This window comes from Moschus berezovskii, chromosome 1, assembly GCF_049115385.1.
Source record: "Moschus berezovskii isolate FMDL1 chromosome 1, NW_MosBer_1.0, whole genome shotgun sequence".
Lineage (NCBI taxonomy): Eukaryota > Metazoa > Chordata > Mammalia > Artiodactyla > Moschidae > Moschus > Moschus berezovskii.
In genome coordinates, this window is record NC_142460.1 from 57,896,666 (window position 1) to 57,916,855 (window position 20,190).

Genomic DNA, 20,190 nt, shown 5'->3' on the forward strand with positions numbered 1-20,190 from the left:
ATTTTGTAATTTCAAAAATCTTGTGTACATGAGTGCCCAGTCACTTTAGCTGTGTCCAGCTCTTTGAGACCCCATGGACTGTAGCCCACCAGGCTCCTCTGTCCATGGGGATTCTCCAGGCAAGAATACTGGAGTGGGTTGCCGTGCCCTCCTCCAGGGAATCTTTCTGACCCAGGGATTGAACCTGGGTCTCTTGCATTGCAGGGTGATTCTTTAATGCTGAGCCAATGGGGAGGTCCTCAAAAATGTTACACAAATGTTATTACATATAGTATGTAACCTTTTCGGATTAGCTTTTCTCACTCAGTATAATTCTCTGGAGATTCATCCAAGTTGCTGCACATATAATACTTTGTTCCTTTTTATTTCTGAGTATTTTCTCAGTTGTCTAATTTATTTATCTGAAGTTTCTCATAGCATTCTCTTGTTAATTTCTGAAAGACTGCAAGATCTATATCCATATTTTATTCCTGATAACGATGCTCTGTGCCTTCCTACTTTTTATTTTTGTTAGTTTTGCTGGTTTATCATGTTATTGATTTAATAACCAACTTTCTGCTTTATTAATTTTCTCTATTGTTTTACTATTTCCAATTTGATTGATTTCTGTTCTTAATGGTTTCATTTCTGCTTGCTACGGGTTTGTTTTACTCTTTTTTGTCTAGTTTCTTTAGGTAGGAACTTAACAGTATACTCTCAGCACTACTTTAGCCTCGCCTTATGTATTTTGGGGCTTCCTTGGTGGCTCAGATGGTAAAGAATCCACCTGCAATGCAAGAGACCCAGGTTTAATCCTGGGAGAAATAAACAGTAACACACTCCAGTATTCTTGCCTGGAGAATTCCATGGACAGAGGTGCCTGGTAGGCTATAGTCCATGGGGTTGCAGAGTTGGACACAACCAAGTGACTATTACCTTGTTTTGCTTTATTATCTCTTCTATACATATTTTGATAAATTATGTTTTCGTTTTCATTAAGTTCTGTTTTCTGTTTTCTAAATTTTCTTTCAACTCATGATTATTTTTGAAGTAATTTAAAATTTTTGTGTGTCTATAGATTTTCCTGCTTTCTGTTACTGGTTTCTAGTTTTGATTACATTCTTGTCAGAGAACATGCTATACTATTTCAATGTTTTAATTCTGTTGAGTCTTATCATGTGGCCCAAGTTATTTTAATGAGTGTGCCATGTGCTTGAAAAATATATACATATTCATCAAGTTTTGGGTGGACCCATGTTTCAGTTCAATCCTGTTGGTTGACTCTTGTTCAGATCTTCTTCATCTTTGCTGAATTTTCTGTCTCATATTTCTCAGCAGTTGAGAAGAGGATGTTGACGTTCCCAGCAATAAATCTGTATAGTTTTCCTTTCAGTCTATTAGCTTTTGCTTCATGTATTCTGAAGTTCTGTTATTTGATTGGTTCACATTTAGGATCACTATGTCTTCCCGGTGATTAATCTTTTTATCATTACGTACTGTCTTTTTTGTCTCTGGTAATTTCCTTGCTTGGAAGCCTATTTTATTTCATAATATAACCACTCCTGCTGTATTAATTTTATTAATGCTGGTATTAATGTAAATGCATCAAGCAAAAAACAGAGACTGAGTATATTTTAATAGTTACTCAACTCTATTGTATTTACATAAAATTCAATTCAAATTCAGTGAAAAAAGGTGGTTGAGAGCAAAATGGTGAAAAAAGATAGACTATGCCCTTCCAATGTATTATTGAACCCATCTAGCACTTTATTTTTTTAAGTATAATAGTATTTTTTTTCTGCTCTGTATTTTCCATTTTGTTCTTTTCTATGGTTTCTATTTCTTTGCTGAGATATTCTATTTTTTCCTTTATTTAAGGATAATGTGTAGTTGATTAAGCACTTTTAGAAATGCTGCTTTATAATTCTTATCAGATAATTATGACATTTGATTCATTTTTATATTGGCTTTAGTTAATGTCTTTTCCAATTCAAGTTGTGATTTTCTCAGTTCTGAGCATGATGTGTGATTTCCAATTATATCATGGACATTTTTTTATATTATGTCAGGAAATTACATATTCTGTTTAAATATTCTATGTTAGCAGGTAGTCATCTTGTTTAGGTTTAGTACAGGTCTTGGCCTGCTCTTGTGGGCTCTAGTTCCAATGTCAAAGTATTGTTAAAGCCTTTGTCATGCTACTTCAGTCTGCTTGGTTTTTCGGGTTCTACAGAAAACGCTCCAGCAAGCTGATTAACGTATGAGAGATATGGTAATGTTCCTCCTTACTGGTACCTCTGGCTACCTTGATATCTCTGGACAGGGAAGGCAGGGTCAGGCCAATGGAGTCAAAGAGGTTTCTGCTGCTAGGGTGTTTTCTGTGAATGGGTCCTCCCTGCCGTATCTGTTGTGGGGGGAGGAGAGTTTCGTGCCCTCAGAGACAAAGAGGATCTAAGACTCGGCCACTTGTTTTGACTGAGTCTTTCCTGCCCATTTTGCCCACATGCCCCAGTGTCTCTGAGTAGCAGAGAGGGGTGCAAATGCCTCCCTGGGCTAGCCCACTGGTGTATGTGTGCTCACGTTGCCAGCTCCTCTCACAACTCCAGTACCTCTTGGTGGAAGAGAGGAGACCCAGACCGCTTATCACTGGAAATCTCCCAGGAACCATCTTTTTTGGTAGTACACAGCTCATCTGATGTTGACAGAGGGACCCCTGTTAGATACGGAGGAAGAACAAACCTACCAGAACTGGGTCCCATTGCTAAATTAGGGTCAGAAAGCACCAGGTCTGAGTGACCTTGTTCTATTACGGAGGCAGAAGGTACCCTGACACTATGTCTTTCCTCTAGTTTTGAAGTACCAAACCAGTTGGCCTTTTGCTTGCCACATTTTAGAATGCTCCTTGAAATATCTGTTGAACTATGTACAAAGGTTAACTTAGTGTGGAGGAGCAGAGTGAAACAAGTTCATGCCATCTTGCTGGGACTAAACACCCAATAGAAAAAATTTTTAGGGTACATTTAATTTTCATATTATCTCTATTTTTTTGTCCTTTTTTACTTTCCAATTTGTCTCTCAAAACAACTTAATCAAAAAACAGTCTATGGTCTTAATGACTGTTATAATTTTCTTTCCAATAATTTTTAATATAACTTTGATTCTTGTGTCAATATGAAAAAATAGAAACACTACTTCAAAATATACAATTCTGGCCTGTAAAAGATTGGTAAAATTATTCATACACATACAGAAACAATTTATCTGTGAAAACATTATTTTAAAAGGTTTCATATTAATAAGTCAAATTATAATCTTGCAAAAAAGCTTATTAATCATATATTTAAATGTACTGCATCATTTGAATAGCATTGCATGATTCTAAAATTTTGGAGGACACAAATTTTATTCATTATTGACTGGCAAAAAAAAAAATGATGTGAAGATATACTATCTTTAAAGGAGAACAGGAATAAACAGGGCATAGATGGAAAGGATTAATTTCTAGCCTTTAAACTGGTGGGAAATGTCTTCTAGAATTATTCATCTTTAATGCCTTTGGACATTATTACATTCAGTGATCTTACACAGGACTGAGTCCTAAGCAAAACAAGACATATATGCCTTTCTGAAGCAGTTGTACTCAATTCCAACCTTAAAATATGGTTTATCAAATAACAATACTTGGTTTAACATGCTATTTTGTTTCTATAATCTGTAGAAAACACATGTTCCACACTATTTTTTTACAAGAGGCTGTCATAATTTTCTGAGGGCTCAGATTCAATATTTTACGGTTTGTACAGTCTATATATCCAGTGAATCAGATGTGCTACCTGATATGTTTTCAATTTTAAACTTTTTTACAGTTTAATATTTTAATTAGGAACTTTATTTCTTTAGATAAGAAAGCTCTCATGAATTCATGCTTTTTTGGCTCATTTCAAGGTAGCTTTGGGAATAATGACTTAAAAAAGTTTTAAAAACACACTGGGATGAAAGAGAGTATATATATATTTAATTTTAAATAAAACAAAAGCAAAACAAGCAGTTTTAAAATACATCCACAAATTGTTAACACACTTCCTTTTAAGAAGTAAAATTTAATTTCCCTCCCACTGAATGTGGGCTGGATTTGATGACAATTTCATCAAATAGAAATGATGGAAAGAAATGTAGAAATGATGGAATTTGATTTTCAAGATAGGCTAATTAAAGACTTTGCAAATTTCTCTTTATTTTCTCTTTGATCAATTGCTAAGGTGGAAGCTAGATGCCATATCATGCATCACACATATATCACACTTGAAGACACTCAAGTTACTGTACAGAGAGGTCTATATGGCCAGGAACTAAGGCCTCTTATAAAAAACCATTAAGGAATAGAGACTTGCTAGCAATCATGTAACTGAGCCATGAAAGAAGTGGATCCTACAGCCCCAGTCACATTTTCAGATGACAGTAGCCCCAGAAAATATCTTGACTCTGATTCAGAACAATCCAGCTAAGCCATCTTCAAATTTTTGACCCACAGAAACTATCAGTGAATAAATACTTACGTTTTTCAGTCTCAAAATCTCAGGATAATTTGCTATGTGGCAACAAATAACTATAGAAATAAATTTTCGTACAGACCTTTAATTGGGCTTCCCTTGTGGCTCAGCTGGTAAGGAATCCACCTGTAATGCGGGAGACCTGAATCTGATCCCTGGATTGGGAAGATCCTCTGGAGAAGGGAAAGGTTACCCACTCCAGTATTCTGGCCTGGAGAATTCCACGGACTGTATAGTCCATGGGGTCGCAAAGAGTCGGACACGACTGAGTGAGTTTCACTTCACAGACCTTTAATAAATTCAACTCCCCCCTACCTATTTTAGTGAATCAATATTTTACTCTAACCTACTTCAGGCTCTGATTTCTTTTTCACTGAAATTAGCAAATTAGAATAACATATCTAGTACATCTTTGTTTAGGTCAACTTAAGGCAGTCAACTAATAATGCATTTTATGGTTTTCAATGAGGGAATTCTACAGCAGTAATGTCTGCTCTGCAGAAATTGGATCATTAGTCTTTTATTCACAAACAGGTATTTTTTATGCTCATACCTGTGAATATTCTTATTCTGACCTTAATGTGAAATTTATATGTACCTGTAGTTTTACTTAAACTGTTTTATTATCTTATAAAAAACACATAGGGAATGATCTGTTGTTTTTAATTCTAATTTCGAATACATCAGCATATTTCACCTTTTAATACAAATGGGCTTCCCTGGTGGCTCACTCAGTAAAGAACCCACCCGCAATGCAGGAGACCTGGGTTTGATCCCTGGGTTGGGAAGAAAACCTGGAGGAGGGTTTCCTGGCAACCTACTCCAGTATTCTTGCCTGCAGAATCCCCATGGACAGAGGAGCCTAGTGGGCTGCAGTCCATGGGGTCTCAAAGAGTCAGACACAACTGAGAAACTAAGACAGCATACAGCACAAATATTTCAGTCAAAGTTAATGTGAAATTACCTGCAGCAAACAAACCTGATGGGTTTACTGTTAAGCAAGAACTCTAAAGCAAATAATGGTTTCCTAAAAGAGACAGTCTTGGGAGTAACATAATTCTGTCAGTGGTCAAACTATCTTCTCAGAAATCCTGCTGATATGTGCAAGGAACTCCCAAAGAGAATGCCCTAAGAGGAATATTTGCAACTCTGCTAAAACCCAGTTTCTATACTTTTCCCATCAAACCCCTCCTATGCTTTTCTGATCAATTGCTAAAGTGGAAGCTAGATGCTATATCATACATCACATATATATCATACTTGAGGACATTCAAATAGAGCTGTACAGAGGGGTCTATATGGCCAGGAACTAAGGCCTCTTGTCAAAAACCATTAAGGAATAGAGACCTGCTAACATGACTGAGCGACTTCACTTTCACTTTTCACTTTCGTGCATTGGAGAAGGAAATGGCAACCCACTCCAGTGTTCTTGCATGGAGAATCCCAGGGACGGGGGAGCCTGATAGGCTGCCATCTATGGGGTCGCACAGAGTCGGACACGACTGAAGCGACTTAGCAGCAGCAGCAACAATCATGTAACTGAGCCAAGAAAGAAGTGGATCCTACAGCCTGGGTCGTATTTTCAGATGACAGTAGCCCCAGAAAATAACTTTGATTGGCAAAATTATGGCCAAAAGTGGTAAAATTATTGTAGTATTTCAGGAAGGTGATTCTCCTTGAAGGAGAAATAAACTCCATGTTTCCATTCTAAACTGGATATATATTTCTCCAACTAATTATTTTAATGCTATTATTTGACTTGGCTAAATTACAGTGTATTTCCTGATGATCTTTTTCTCACATAAGTTTTTTTTTAACTCTGAACTTGGAGCATATTTTTCTTAAAAAAATAAAATTGAAAACATTTCACTGAAATGGCCTAGGAAAAGATGAGTTGTTCCAAATATCCAAGTTATCACAAACTATTTTAAAAGTTGCATCTGATGGCTATATTTAGTTTCTTAAATTTTACAATATTTTAAAGTTGTGATCCAAACAAAAAGAAATGTAAATGTATGTGCAAATCACCTTACAAGTCTTCAAGCTCAACAAAGCAACACGTAGACTACATTATGATAAGAATTAATAATTCAGAGCATTTCATGAGGACAAGTTGCCTGAAAGTTTATTTGAATATCATTTAGACATTAAACTGGAGTAAGGTACAACCAGAATCCCATGAATAAAGATTCTTAGACAGATATTAATTGCTGGAATGAAGTACTGTGACATTTTATAGTTAAGATTAATAATTTTGCCATCACACCAATCACTCTTGACACTTAAGGCTGAACTGCTTCCCTTATGTTACCAACTCATGACAATACCAGCTCCTGTCTTATACTGAAAGGGACATTTCAAAGAGCTGACAACTGATCCTCAGGAATCTGAAAGGAAATATCAAGTAGGTGTTACTTATCCACATGTGAGGCTTCCAGGAAAACCATAGGAATTTGTAAGGCTCAATATTGCTGGAAATTCACTTAATGCATTCTGTCCTTCTCCCCAGTGTCTATGCAGGAATGATTTAGGGATACCGGCTGCCATGTCTTGATTTAGAACTATGATCTTAATCACAATAAAACCCCTGCCTTGGCAGACCTTTCCTGTTATCTTCATGAAGACCTCGGCAATAACAGGCACTCAATCCTCGCAATTCTCACAGAACCACCTTATGGTTTTTCTGGGCAGTCATTCTCTTTTTGGAGTTTGCATTTAGGCCAACTGGAGGAAAGGTTTGGGGAGCAGGTGCTAAGAGACCCAACAAAAAGTGGAGCTGTAAGGGTTGTAGTGTAGTGTAGGTTAAAGCAATCAATTTTATGGCAGGACACTGTTTCTCCTGCTACTAACAGCTGCTCAGAGGATAGTGGGGAAGCCACCCTGCTGAGCAATTTTGAGTCAGAGGATGGAAAATCTACCTCATTTCCAGGCCGAAGGGTCTCACATTAAAAGACCATAAAGCGCAAGTCATTTAAATAGTAGCTCCAGGGGCACATTAACTTTCTGTCTTACAAAACGTCTGTTAATATAGATCTCAAAGACAAGTTCCTTGTCACTTTAACAATCAACACAACATAACAGGTTTTTAAATTTGGTTTTCTGCCTCAGACACTTGTGTTTACATACACACACACACAAGTTCCAATAAATGAAGGAAAAAGAGCAAGCCACCATTATTTAAACGTGGAAGCCACTATACCAAAAGGTTAACATCGGTCCTTTGAAACCTCTGCAAAACATTTAAACTGCTGAAATGGGCATGCCAGCATTTACGATGGGAAAAAAATAACAAATATACTGCCACACATATTGCTACAAACTTGAAGCTTTGAAATTTCTGGTTTGTGAATTTCGAATATCTCTGTCCTTGAGGAATGCCTCAGAGGAACAAATTTGGAATATAAATTGGCCTTTGAGAAGTCCGCTGAGTTAGATGGCTGAATGCACGTCAACTGCTCAGTGTGCCCCGGTCTTCATGGAGACTCTGAACAGCAGGACTGCCTGCTCCTGCGGCTGTCAGCCGGATGCTCCCTCGAGAGATGCAGCTTATGGGTGCCACACTGTAACTGTAAACTGCTGGGTAGAAGAGGAGAGAGAGAGATTTAGAAATGTCTGGCAGCTCGAGGATCTGGTTTGAATGCCAAGTAGCAGCTGAGACAACTGTGTAATAGCTTACATTCCCAAAGGAGAAGGGATTGGAAAAAAAAAAAGATAGCTAGATTCTTGTCAACTTTTTCGAGAATAGATAACATCAACGCTTCTCAATGAGAACTTTATTTGGGAGTTTTAAAAATAATATATATTTCACATGCAGGACAAATTAAAAGATTGACATTACAATTAATGTGCCTATCTAAATGGAATTATATAAATCTGTGTAATGCACAAGCTACTAATGTTATAGCTTAAAGACAGCATGCTGTATAAAATATCCAGATTACTGTATTCAATTATTATAATGCTTGGTGCAGTGTAGACAGTGGTGTAGGCAGATATTATACAAGATTTTTTTTCATGTTGCCACAGTATAAAAACACCAGCATCATTATATTTTAAGCAACTGCTGCTTTTGTAAAGTGAAGCCAGCAACATTAAAAATTGAAGTAAAAACTAGATCAATAATGTAACTCATTAGCTGCTTGTAATATAGAATTAAATGGTAATTATTAATATAAGCAGTAAAATAGTGTCTAATGACAGTAACATTTGCCGATTTTCAAATTTTTAAAAAGTAAAAATTAGGAATTTTTTAGAAATTAACCACTGTTAAACAGAAAAGTATGTGATACCTAAAGATGGACTTCTTTGAAATGTTCATTGCTCTAAGCTGTTTTGTTGTTTTACTGTGACATAATTAATTTGTCTAAGCAGAATTTGAACAGTCTACCTAGGTGACCTATTAGTAACCTCACTATGAAGAACATAAAGAGATTAGTTTTAATACATACTCTACTTTCCAACTTTGAAACTGCAATCAGAGCTTTCAGCAGATGGTCCACTGGTTTAAGAATTTCAATCAGCATTTAGATAAAGTCAGAGCATCCTATTTAGAAAAACTTCTCTTGGAAAAAGAAATCTAATGTGATGTCTTTGCGGCAAACAAGGAGTTAAACGAACTTGCCACTGACTGAGCCCAGGTAACTTGTCCTGAAGGGTGAGTCAGTATTCATCCTTCTACCCCAGACCATCTGTTCCTGTCCTTACTTCCTTTTATATCTGCCCGTCTCTGATTCCTACAGCTCATCAGAAAGGCAGCAGCTGCTGGACTGCCTTCTTGAAGATACTTCAGCCTCAACCCTAAAACTTCACAGAAAAGGAAATAATTTGTTAACATCATCACCCTTCAATCTCTTTGTGCCTGAATAATGGAGAAAACCGAAAGTGATTTGTAAACACACCAGAATACAGCAGTGTTCCCCATTTCACACCTTTTGTTCCATCTTAAGGAAAAGCATGGTCCAGGTGCTTATGGAATTCTCACCTTAACCCCACACATTTTGAAAATTATGAAGGGCAAGGGTGGAAAGGAAAAATACCTGGGGAGGTATGATGTTTACCATATGTACCAGATTTCAAGTATTTTTCATCAATCATTAAAATATTCCAAAAATTTCAACGTTTTGCCTTGAAAATGCTTATTTTATACTGACTTTCATATCTGGAAAGCCATGTGTTTTCCATTGCATGTCTTCATTTGTTTGGAAAACAGAGTCCAGAGGAGTTCAGTGGAAAGCCTGTGGGCATACTGTAAAGACTCCTCTCATCAAATTAGCACAGTCATTTAGACGCACATGGTTCCATGGTACCGGCATATTACTCTGAACGCAGTATGTGCTTACCAATGCTGTTTGTTTAATTTAGCTCAGTGATAAATGTCATGTGGACCATGATACTCAGTCACTGTCATTCTGCATCCCTCGAGAGCACAGACTCACTAAACCGTAGGATTCTCTGGTGGCTCAGAAGGTAATCTGCCCGCAACGCAGGCGACCCAAGTTTCTATCCCTGGGTCAGGAACATCACCTAGAGAAGGAAATAGCATGCCACTCCAGTATTCTTGCCTGAAGAACCCCATGGACAGAGGAGCCTGGTTGGCTACAGCCCATGGGGTGGCAAAGAGTCAGACACAGCTGAGCAACTAACACTTTCAAACTTCAAAGAGCCATGTTTTCACAGGAAAAAACTGCAAAACAACAAGCAAACAGGACACTTTTACCGCAACTAATGAACTTCATCTTAACTGATCCTATATACAAAGACAAAGAAATATACAATAAAAAGATCATCCATGCCACACAAATTCCAGGTTCCTAAGACTCATGAAAAGTGAAAGTCACTCAGTCATGTCCGACTCTTTGTGATTCCATGGACTACAGTCCATGGAATCCTCCAGACTAGAATACTGGAATGGGTAGCCTTTCCCTTTTCCAGGGGATCTTCCCAACCCAAGGATTGAACCCAGGTCTCAAGCATTGCAGGCAGATTTTTTAGCAGCTGAGCCACAGTGGAAGCCCAAGAATACTGGAGTGGGTAGCCTATCCCTTCTCCAACAGATCTTCCTGACCCAGGACTCGAACCAGGGTCTCCTAGATTGCAGGCAGATTCTTTACCAACTGAGCTATCAGGGAAGCCCTCCTAAGACTCATGTTATCCTCCAAAAAAATGTCTCATCAGCTTTACTGTACACCAGAAATATCTGTCATTATTTCTGTTTCTATTATTAAATGCATGCATTTTCAGAGTGTTTGTATAAAGGAAATACAATATCTATAATGTCTAGCAATTTATCATTTTAGCCTTCATGATTTCATTTAGCAAAATCACATTTTTTTTTTTAGCTTTCCACCATACATTAGGAACTGTAACAGGATAAGTATAGCCCTTAAAGAAAGGGTGTACAGTTTTGATAACGTCCTAAACACAACAGGTATTCAAAAATAGCATTCATATTCAGGGGGGCAGAGGCTGGTCCCTTGGGCATGAGGGATGAGCTCATGAGGATACTGTGTTTCCATTAAACGTAACTGAAGGAAAAGAAACAAAAAGAAGCTTTTTGCTGTTATTGTTTTGGGCTGAACTGTGTCTACTCCAAATTTAAATGCTGAGCTCTTAATCCCTCTTAACTCAGAAGGTGACTGGATCTGGAGATAGAGTCCTTAAAGATGTATGAAAATAAAATGAGATTATATGGGTGGGTCCCAATCTAATATGAACAATGTCCTTATAAAAAGGAGAGGATAAAACATAGACCTGTGTGCTAAGTCACTTCAGTTGTCTGATTCTTTGTGACCCATGGACTTTAGCACGCCAGGCTCCTCTGTCCACGGGATTTTCCAGGCAAGAATACTGGAGTGGGTTGCCATTTCTTTCAACAGTAAAACATAGACACACAGAGGGAAAATCATGTGAAGATACCAGAGGAAGACAGCCATCTACAAGCCAAGGAGAGAGGCTTCAGGAAAAATCTTGCTAAATCTTGATCTCAGATTTCTAGCCTTCAAAACTGTGAGAAAATAAATGTCTGTTGTTCATGCCACCCAGTCTTCGTTTCGGCAGACCTAACAAACTAACACAGCCATTTTTTTGCAGCATGTTAGACAAGATAGAAAGTCACCCTCAGGTCTAACGATATATTACATAATTAAAGATTACAAACATAATTTAATGCAGCTCAACAAGCTCAAAGAAGTAATATTCAAAAGGCATCACAGACTGAAGTCAACGGAAAGAAAGACATGACAAAATAGGAAGAAAGAGTCCAAAAGACCAAGTGAAAAAATTGTGAATGGCATGGCTTAAAACCAGAAAAAAGATTAGACAAAGGAAAAAACATTTTAAGAAACAAACAGTAAGTAGCCTACAGTGGTAATATTGAGCTGTGATTGCCAATGGAGTAAAGACTATCAAATGAAGTAAGATACGATGCTTTGATTTCCTGTTTGGACACACATGAAAATGTGCCCAAATTAAAGCTGTGAGCACTCCATTTTACTTTTTTAAAATAGCATTTTAGTAAAGTTAAAGAAATCTTTATTGAAGATTTTTTTGGAAAGGCCATTTGGAATCAATGAATAAACTGAATTGTAACATATTTTTAAAAAAACATATAACTGTATTATGTACTTGCTCTGTACAGTTCATGAAACTAAGCTAACAAAACGGCTACTCAGAAAATAATTTAAATATAAAAGTGAGCAAAGCCTTTAGCATCCTTATATTGTATGCTAGATGCCATGCTACTAAACGATTTACTGAAAAGAGCTTTTTTTCTTAATTTTTGTGTTATCTAGGCTTTTCTGGTGGCTCAGTGGTAAAGAATCTGCCTAAGATGCAGGAGCCATAGGAGACGCGAGTTTGATTACTAGGTTGAGAACAGCCCTGGAGGAGGGCATGGCAATCCACTCCAGTATTCTTGCCTGGAGACTCCCATGGACAGAGGAGACTGGCAGGCTACAGTCCATAGGGTCGCAAAGAGTCAGATATGACTGAAGCAACTTACCACGCACAACCACACTTAACTAAGGAAGAATTTACAAGTTGTGGTATTTAAGACTAAACCAGTATTTAACTGATAATTCCATAAGACACAAAAATACAATATGAAAATCAGATGAAAGCCAGGATAAAAGTATAGAAAAGGGGGTAAATACAGTATTCTGGGTTCGTTTAAAATGAAACAAGAGTGGATAGATAACAAATAGAACTAAAGTAGTTTTCTAAAAAAGTCTCTTCTTAGGTATTCCTCACTAGACCAGTTCAGTTCAGTCACTCAGTCATGTCCAACTCTTTGCAACTCCATGGACCACAGCATGCCAGGCCTCCCTGTCCATCACCAACTCCCGGAGTTTGCCCAAACTCATGTCCAATGAGTCAGTGATGCCATCCAACCATCTCATCCTCTGTCTTCCCCTTCTCCTCCTGCCTTCAATCTTTCCCAGCATCAGGGTCTTTTCAAATGAGTCAGTTCTTCGCATCAGGTGGTCAAAGTATTCGAGTTTCAGCTTCAGCATCAGTCCTCCCAATGAATATTCAGGACTGATTTTTAGGATGGACTGGTTGGATCTGCTTGCAGTCTGGACTCTCAAGAGTCGTCTCCAACACCACAGTTCAAAAGCATCAATTCTTCAGCACTCAGCTTTCTTTATAGTCCAACTCTCACATCCATACATGACAACTGGAAAAACCATAGCTTTACCTAGACAGACCTGTGTTGGCAAAGTAATGTCTATGCTTTTTAATATGCTGTCTAGGTTGGTCATAGCTTTTCTTCCAAGGAGTAAGCGACTTTTAATTTCAAGGCTGAAATCACCATCTGCAGTGATTTTGGAGCCCAAAAATATAAAGTCTGACACTGTTTCCACTGTTTCCCCATCTATTTCCCATGAAGTGATGGGACCAGATGTCATGATCTTAGTTTTCTAAACGTTGAGCTTTAAGCCAACTTTTTCACTCTCCTCATTCACTTTCATCAAGAGGCTCTTTAGTTCTTCACTTTCTGCCATAAGGGTGGTGTCACCTGCATATCTGAGGTTATTGATATTTCTCCCGGCAATCTTGATTCCAGCTTGGGCTTCTTCCAGTCCAGCATTTCTCATGATGGACTCTGCATATAAGTTAAATAAGCAGGGTGATAATATACAGCCTTGACATACTCCTTTCCCAGTTTGGAAACAGTCTGCTGTTCCATGTCCAGTTTAACTGTTGCCTCCTGACCTGCATACAGATTTCTCAAGAGGCAGGTCAGGTGGTCTGGTGTTCCCAACTCTTTCAGAATTTCCCAGAGTTTGTTGTGATCCACACAGTCAAATGCTTTGGCATAGTCAATAAAGCAGAAGTAGATATATTTTCTGGAACTCTCTTGCTTTTTTGATTATCCAACGGATGCTGGCAATTTTATCTCTGGTTCTTCTGCCTTTTCTAAATCCAGCTTGAAAATCTGGAAGTTCACGGTTCACGTACTGTTGAAGCCTGGCTTGGAGAATTTTGAGGATGACTTTACTAGCGTGTGAGATGAGTGCAATTGTGCGGTAGGTAGCTTGAGCATTCTTTGGCATTGCCTTTCTTTGGGATTGTAATGAAGACTAACCTTTTCCAGTCCGGTGGCCACTGCTGAATTTTCCAAATTTGCTGGCATACTGAGTGCAACCCTTTCACAACATAATCTTTCAGGATTTGAAATAGCTCAACTGGAATTCCGTCACCTCAACTAACTTTGTTCGTAATGATGCTTCCTAAGGCCCACTTGACTTTGTATTCCAAGATGTCTGGCTCTAAGTCAGTGATCACGTTATCGTGACTGTCTTGGTCATGAAGATCTTTTTTGTACAGTTCTTCTGTGTATTCTTGCCACCTCTTCTTAATATCTTCTGCTTCTGTTAGGTCCACACCATTCCTGTCCTTTTTCGAGCCCATCTTTGCATGAAATGTTCCCTTGCAATCTCTAATTTTCTTGAAGAGATCTCTTGTTTTTCCTAGTCTGTTGTTTTCCTCTATTTCTTTGCATTCATCACTGAGGAAGGCTTTCTTATCTCTTCTTGCTAGTCTTTGGAACTCTGCATTCAAATGGGTGTATCTTTCCTTTTCTCTTTTGCCTTTTGCTTCTCTTCTATTCACAGTTATTTGTAAGGCCTCCTCAGACAACCATTTTGCCCTTTTGCATTTCTTTTCCTTGGGGATGGTCTTGATTCCCGCCTCCTGTACAATGTCACAAACCTCCATCTACAGTTCTTCAGGCACTCTATCAGATCTAATCCCTTGAATCTCTTTCTCCCTTCTACTGTACAATCATAAGGGATTTGATTTAGGTCATATCTGAATGGTCTAGTGGTTTTCCCTACTTTCTTCAATTTAAGTCTGAATTTGGTAAAAAGGAGTTCATGTTCTGTGCCACAGCCAGGTCCCAGTCTTGTTTTTGCTAACTGTATATTTCTCCATCTTTGGCTACAGCCAGTATAAACAATCTGATTTCGGTATTGACCAACTAGTGATGTCCATGTGTAGGGCCTTCTCTTGCATTGTTGGAAGAGGGTGCTTGCTATGACAAATGCTTTCTCTTGGCAAAGAGAGTTACAAATGTAACTATCCAATCCTGACAAAGTAAGAAATTGGTCTTCTCTATCTTCCCTACCTTGACTATAACTTCAATACTGAGATTACCTTTTTTTATAATTTTCAATTTTAAATCTTCAATACATCATCCCCTTGTTGAATACTGTACAATTAAAAGTTTATATATGGGTATTTTCTATACCATAAAGAGGTTTATTACAACAGAATGCTTTATGGAACATTTCATTTTTGAAAGTCAAGACGCCCAGTCCAATCCAAGATAATTAGAAAGAAAAACAAAAAGCACTAGTACCAAATGCTTTAAATAAGCTTTATTCCAGGTCATCAGAATGTCTTAGGAAGGTAGTGGACTCAGACCAAAAACTTAAACAGAAAAAAATGACTGAGTATGATGCTGATGCTTCCCAGGAAAATGAAGGTAATACCACTAATATAGCTGTAATAATATGATTATTAATTCAAACAAACATCTTGAGATCCTTGATATAGTCTTTTTTTTTTTTTTAAGAGTACCACTGATCAGAAACCTATGACATTCCTGGCAGTATATTAGCTATCTCCCAAATGTGATCTTCAACCCCCAGACCAACACCATAATATAAATGTTATTCTCTTTGTTAACTAACTAGTGAAAGTGAAAGTCACTCAGTCCTGTCTGACTCTTTGCGACTCCATGAAGTATACAGTCCATGGAGTTCTCCAGGCCGGAATACTGGAGTGGGTAGCCTTTCCTAACTAACTAGTGCTTAAAGAAAAGCCTGTCAATATTGGAAATATTGTATATCTTTCTAGGAACCAAAGTTGACTTCTTATAGGCTCCACCTTATAAAGCTGCAAGTCTGGGTCTCTTTGGAATATACTCCAAACTTTTCAAGGTTGTCTCACTTTTCATAAATAAGAAAATATGATTTTATGACCCCTCATTTTGTTAAGTATGTGACTCTATAAAGCATGAATAACTACAGCTTGGACCTGCAGATTCATTCAGAGCCTTAAGTTCAGTTCTCAAGAACAATACACAAACTTCTTAAAGCCAAGTACAAAAGTCATTTATGGTAAGTATCTGAGGGGATCTATCATGGAAATACTGAAGTTTCCCTTAAAATTACGCTCTTTTCAGTAAAAATGATGATTCTTACACTTAAGCATGATATTTTATAATGGTGCTTATTGAAAACCTAAGTGTCTTCATTTAAAAAAATTTATAACTTTAAGAAGTCGCCTAAGTAGCACACTAGATGACATCCTTAGAAATCTTCCTAGAAGATTTCAATATTTTTTGAAATTTCTCATCTAACCTTTCCCTTATAATAATATTTCTATCAAATTCTGTCAAGGGGGGTTTCTTGGCTATACTTAATCCTTTCACATTAATTTTATAATGTATTAGGATTAAAACACTACTAAGTCCTTTACTGAAATTCCACAATGAACTGAAAATTTCTCAAAATTCCTGACAAAATTAGAGAGTATCTAAAACCTAAGAGAATCAAAATCCATGAAATCTAATTCAAAAGAAAAAAACTGATATGCTACTAAGTAAAGATTGTCAAGTTTACCTGTAGCCGTCTACAATTTTTTTTAATCTGAAGAATGCTTTGAAATCCCTTCCTATGACAATGTGTGCTTTTTTATTTTTACAGTTTAAATATGTTTTCATTAATCCTCAATAATGTAATCTAGTAATCAAATGCATCTACTAAGAATAAGCGAAATAACAGTAAGACAGCTAGATTTTATCTCCATGATTTCTGCCTACTGAGGGTGACTTAACAGAAAAATGGTGACTTTCAATGGCAATTTAGCTATATAAAAGTGTCAACATAACATGATAATCAAGACTTCATCATGCTTAAACCTGCCAAAAATAAGTAGGCTGCCCAAAATGCCAAATAGTAATTACATGATAAGTGTGTCTTACTAACACTTTTGGCCTAATCATATGTTACTAAATATTTAAATAGAGAACATGTATAAATGTAGATATATATATATATATGCTGTATTTAGAAATGCATACACAAAATATTTTGATCAAGTGTTAAAAGGTTTTCTTCATTTGGATACAATAATATCATTTAGTAGAATTTTATCATATTTTGATCTACTGACTTCCTTGGAAAAAACCCAAATGAAATTCTGTGAAAAATCCCTTTAAAAGTGATCAAATAAAAGAGAATAATTAATCTTAACAGTCTTTATCCACTAATGTTAAAATATCATACAAAAAAAGTATACAGTAAGAAAAAAATTTCAATTTTTAGATTGAAAAAGAAAGACACAAGTTAAATATTTCCCTTTCAATCAAAGTGCCAAGAACTTGAAAGGATTTGTAAAGTGGAAACAGGTGTAGTCAACTGTTGGAGTATTTTTTAAACTGTTTGACACATTCTAATAGTGTGATCCAAAACTGAAACTTGACATTACTGTAAGCATTGGAAGATCATAAATCACTTTAGACAGTACACTGCGGTCATATTTTTTTCACAATGGAACTATGTTGTAATACTTTTTAATATGAGAAAACTTTAATATTTTTAACATGAAAACTCTGAATTAATTTTGTTAATATGAAGAAAATATTTTTAATATGAGAAAATTTTGCATTACTTTATTTCCTAATAAATATTACAAAGTTTAAGCAATAGTAAGATGAAAACTTAACTTTCTTCCCTTATAGTTAATAAATTGCATATAATTCCATATTGTTTGTAAAACAATTAAATATTCTTCCTGCTTTGGCATATTTTCAATGTGTTATTAAAAGCTGGTCATATTAGAATGATGATTTCAAGTGGACTTCATACATACCACATTTTACAGTTGATTTAATTGGTGCATAATTAAAATTACAAAGAAATTAAAATCCCAGTTAAAACAGAAACTTTCATCTAATTTTGTTTTTGTAAGAAAGGGCAATTTCATGTAAATGCTAATAATTTCATATTTTACAATAGCACCTTACCAAGGGATCCAATTTTTTTCAAAAAAAGTCACAACATCTTTATTTATCCCCATAATCTCAGTGACAAGAGTATAAAATCAATCAGATCAGAATAATGGCACGTGGAATACTGTCTCCTTTCCCTACTCTAGGCATCACTCTTAGAGTGACAGTTCCACTCCAAGTCAACTTTCAAAAATTAAGAGTCATACCTAATGTTTACTGCTTCAAGATGGCTCAAAACAACTTATTACTGATTTTCAGTACATTAAATAATAAGAATAAATTAGACCCATTTATTTCCATCAAAATTGATACCTAAGCTAAAAATGTTTAATCAATACAGAAATTTAATAAGCAATTTGCTTTAGGTTAATTAAAAGGGTTTACTTGAAAACTTTATTCTTGATGTACATATTATATCTAATTCTCAAAGGAATAATAAAAACAATTTCAATATTTTGTAAAATACATTTTCATCAAAGTTCATCTGTTTTGCTTTTTCCCCTCTGGTCCCAAGAGGTTTCTGCCACTGTCCATTTAACTGCCTCATCTCTTTTTCATTCCCAGTTCCACTTCACTCAGATAAACGTACTATATACAAAATAAAACTCAGCTATTTTTAACATTAAACTATGCTTTTCTAATGTTTAATGATACTACCAATACATGCTATGACCCAGTGATTTCTATATTCTAAAAATTCCCTTTCTGTTGTGAAGTTTTCAAAATCTGAACACATTTCATGGATTGAAGGCATCTAAACAGTCTCTAGCAGAAAAATATATGGCACACCAATCCTTTAAAAATGCATGTAATAACAGCTGGGATTTATAATAACAAACAAAGGGAAAGATGAAGGAAATACACAAATCATAAGCTTCAAGAAACATATAAATCTTTATGAAGTTTTATCATAACTCAGACAGACCGTTATCCTTTCAAAACATGCCAGATCACGCCAGACATTATACCCAGTTTTAAAATTCAGGTGCTTTGAATCTACAAGTCCTCTTTGAAGTCCTCACAGCTTTGGACTTCTGGTCACTCCTCAGATCAAGTGTTGCACGCAACAGTTCTATGTTGTCCTATTGTTTCCCTACCATCAGTCATTGTTTCTTCTCTTTAGCACAGAACCATATATTTTGTCTATAGTATGTAATCTGAAAATGTGAAACCTTTTTGCATAATAGGTTATATTTGTATAATGACATAAACTGGACTTAATAGATTGAAAAGAGAAACTTTTTTCTTCCAAACCACTGTACCCTTCAAACTCACTGTGTCTACTTAGTTTTTCTTGCCTGCAGATTAGATTTTAGCCAGAATGTATCATTTTTCTCATATTAATTAATTTACTCATTCATTTTAAAAATGCTACAAATGTCTACTAAATGCCAAACACTGTTCCAGATGTTTTGGAAACATTGATGATCAACATCAAAAATTCCTAAGGCTTATATTCTAGTTGCGGAAAGATACAAAAAGCGAGTAATTCTATGGAAAAAAATAAAATAATCAAGCATGATAAAGGAAGACAAGAAGTCCAGAATGGGAGTACAGAGGAGTAGGGGAGGTATGTTGGGAGAGGGAGGTCAGATTTCAGTATTAAGTATGATCATTGGGTAAGTCTCTCACAGAAACATTGGATTTAGATAAGATGATGAGTTTAGCCAAATGGATATCTGGTAGAAGACATTCCAGAACAGATAGAACAAAAGGCTTAAATAAGAACATGTCTGAGATGTTCACATGGTATCAAAGAAATGTGTGCAAATGACAGAAGTCAGAGAGGAGAGGAGGGCAGCAGAACAGGAGAACAATATAGACTGTTTCCTGGGTTTGAGTTTCTAACATGAGGGAAATGGAAATGGAACAAAATCTGACATATTTTAAAAGGATAATCCAGTATCCGGGTAAGAGGTGATGTTCACGCAAGCAAAGAAGGTAGTAGTGGAGAATATGGTTTAAAGATAGAGCCACCATCCTTTCCTATGAGATTTGATATAGAGTGTGAAAGAAAGGATTGCCCCCAGGGGTTTTGGTGTGGACACAAGAAGGAAGAAATAAAGTCAGTCAGATGCACAAGGGACAGTGGGAAGTGAGGGAGCAAACTTGGGACAGAATATTTGGAATTTCAAAACTTTA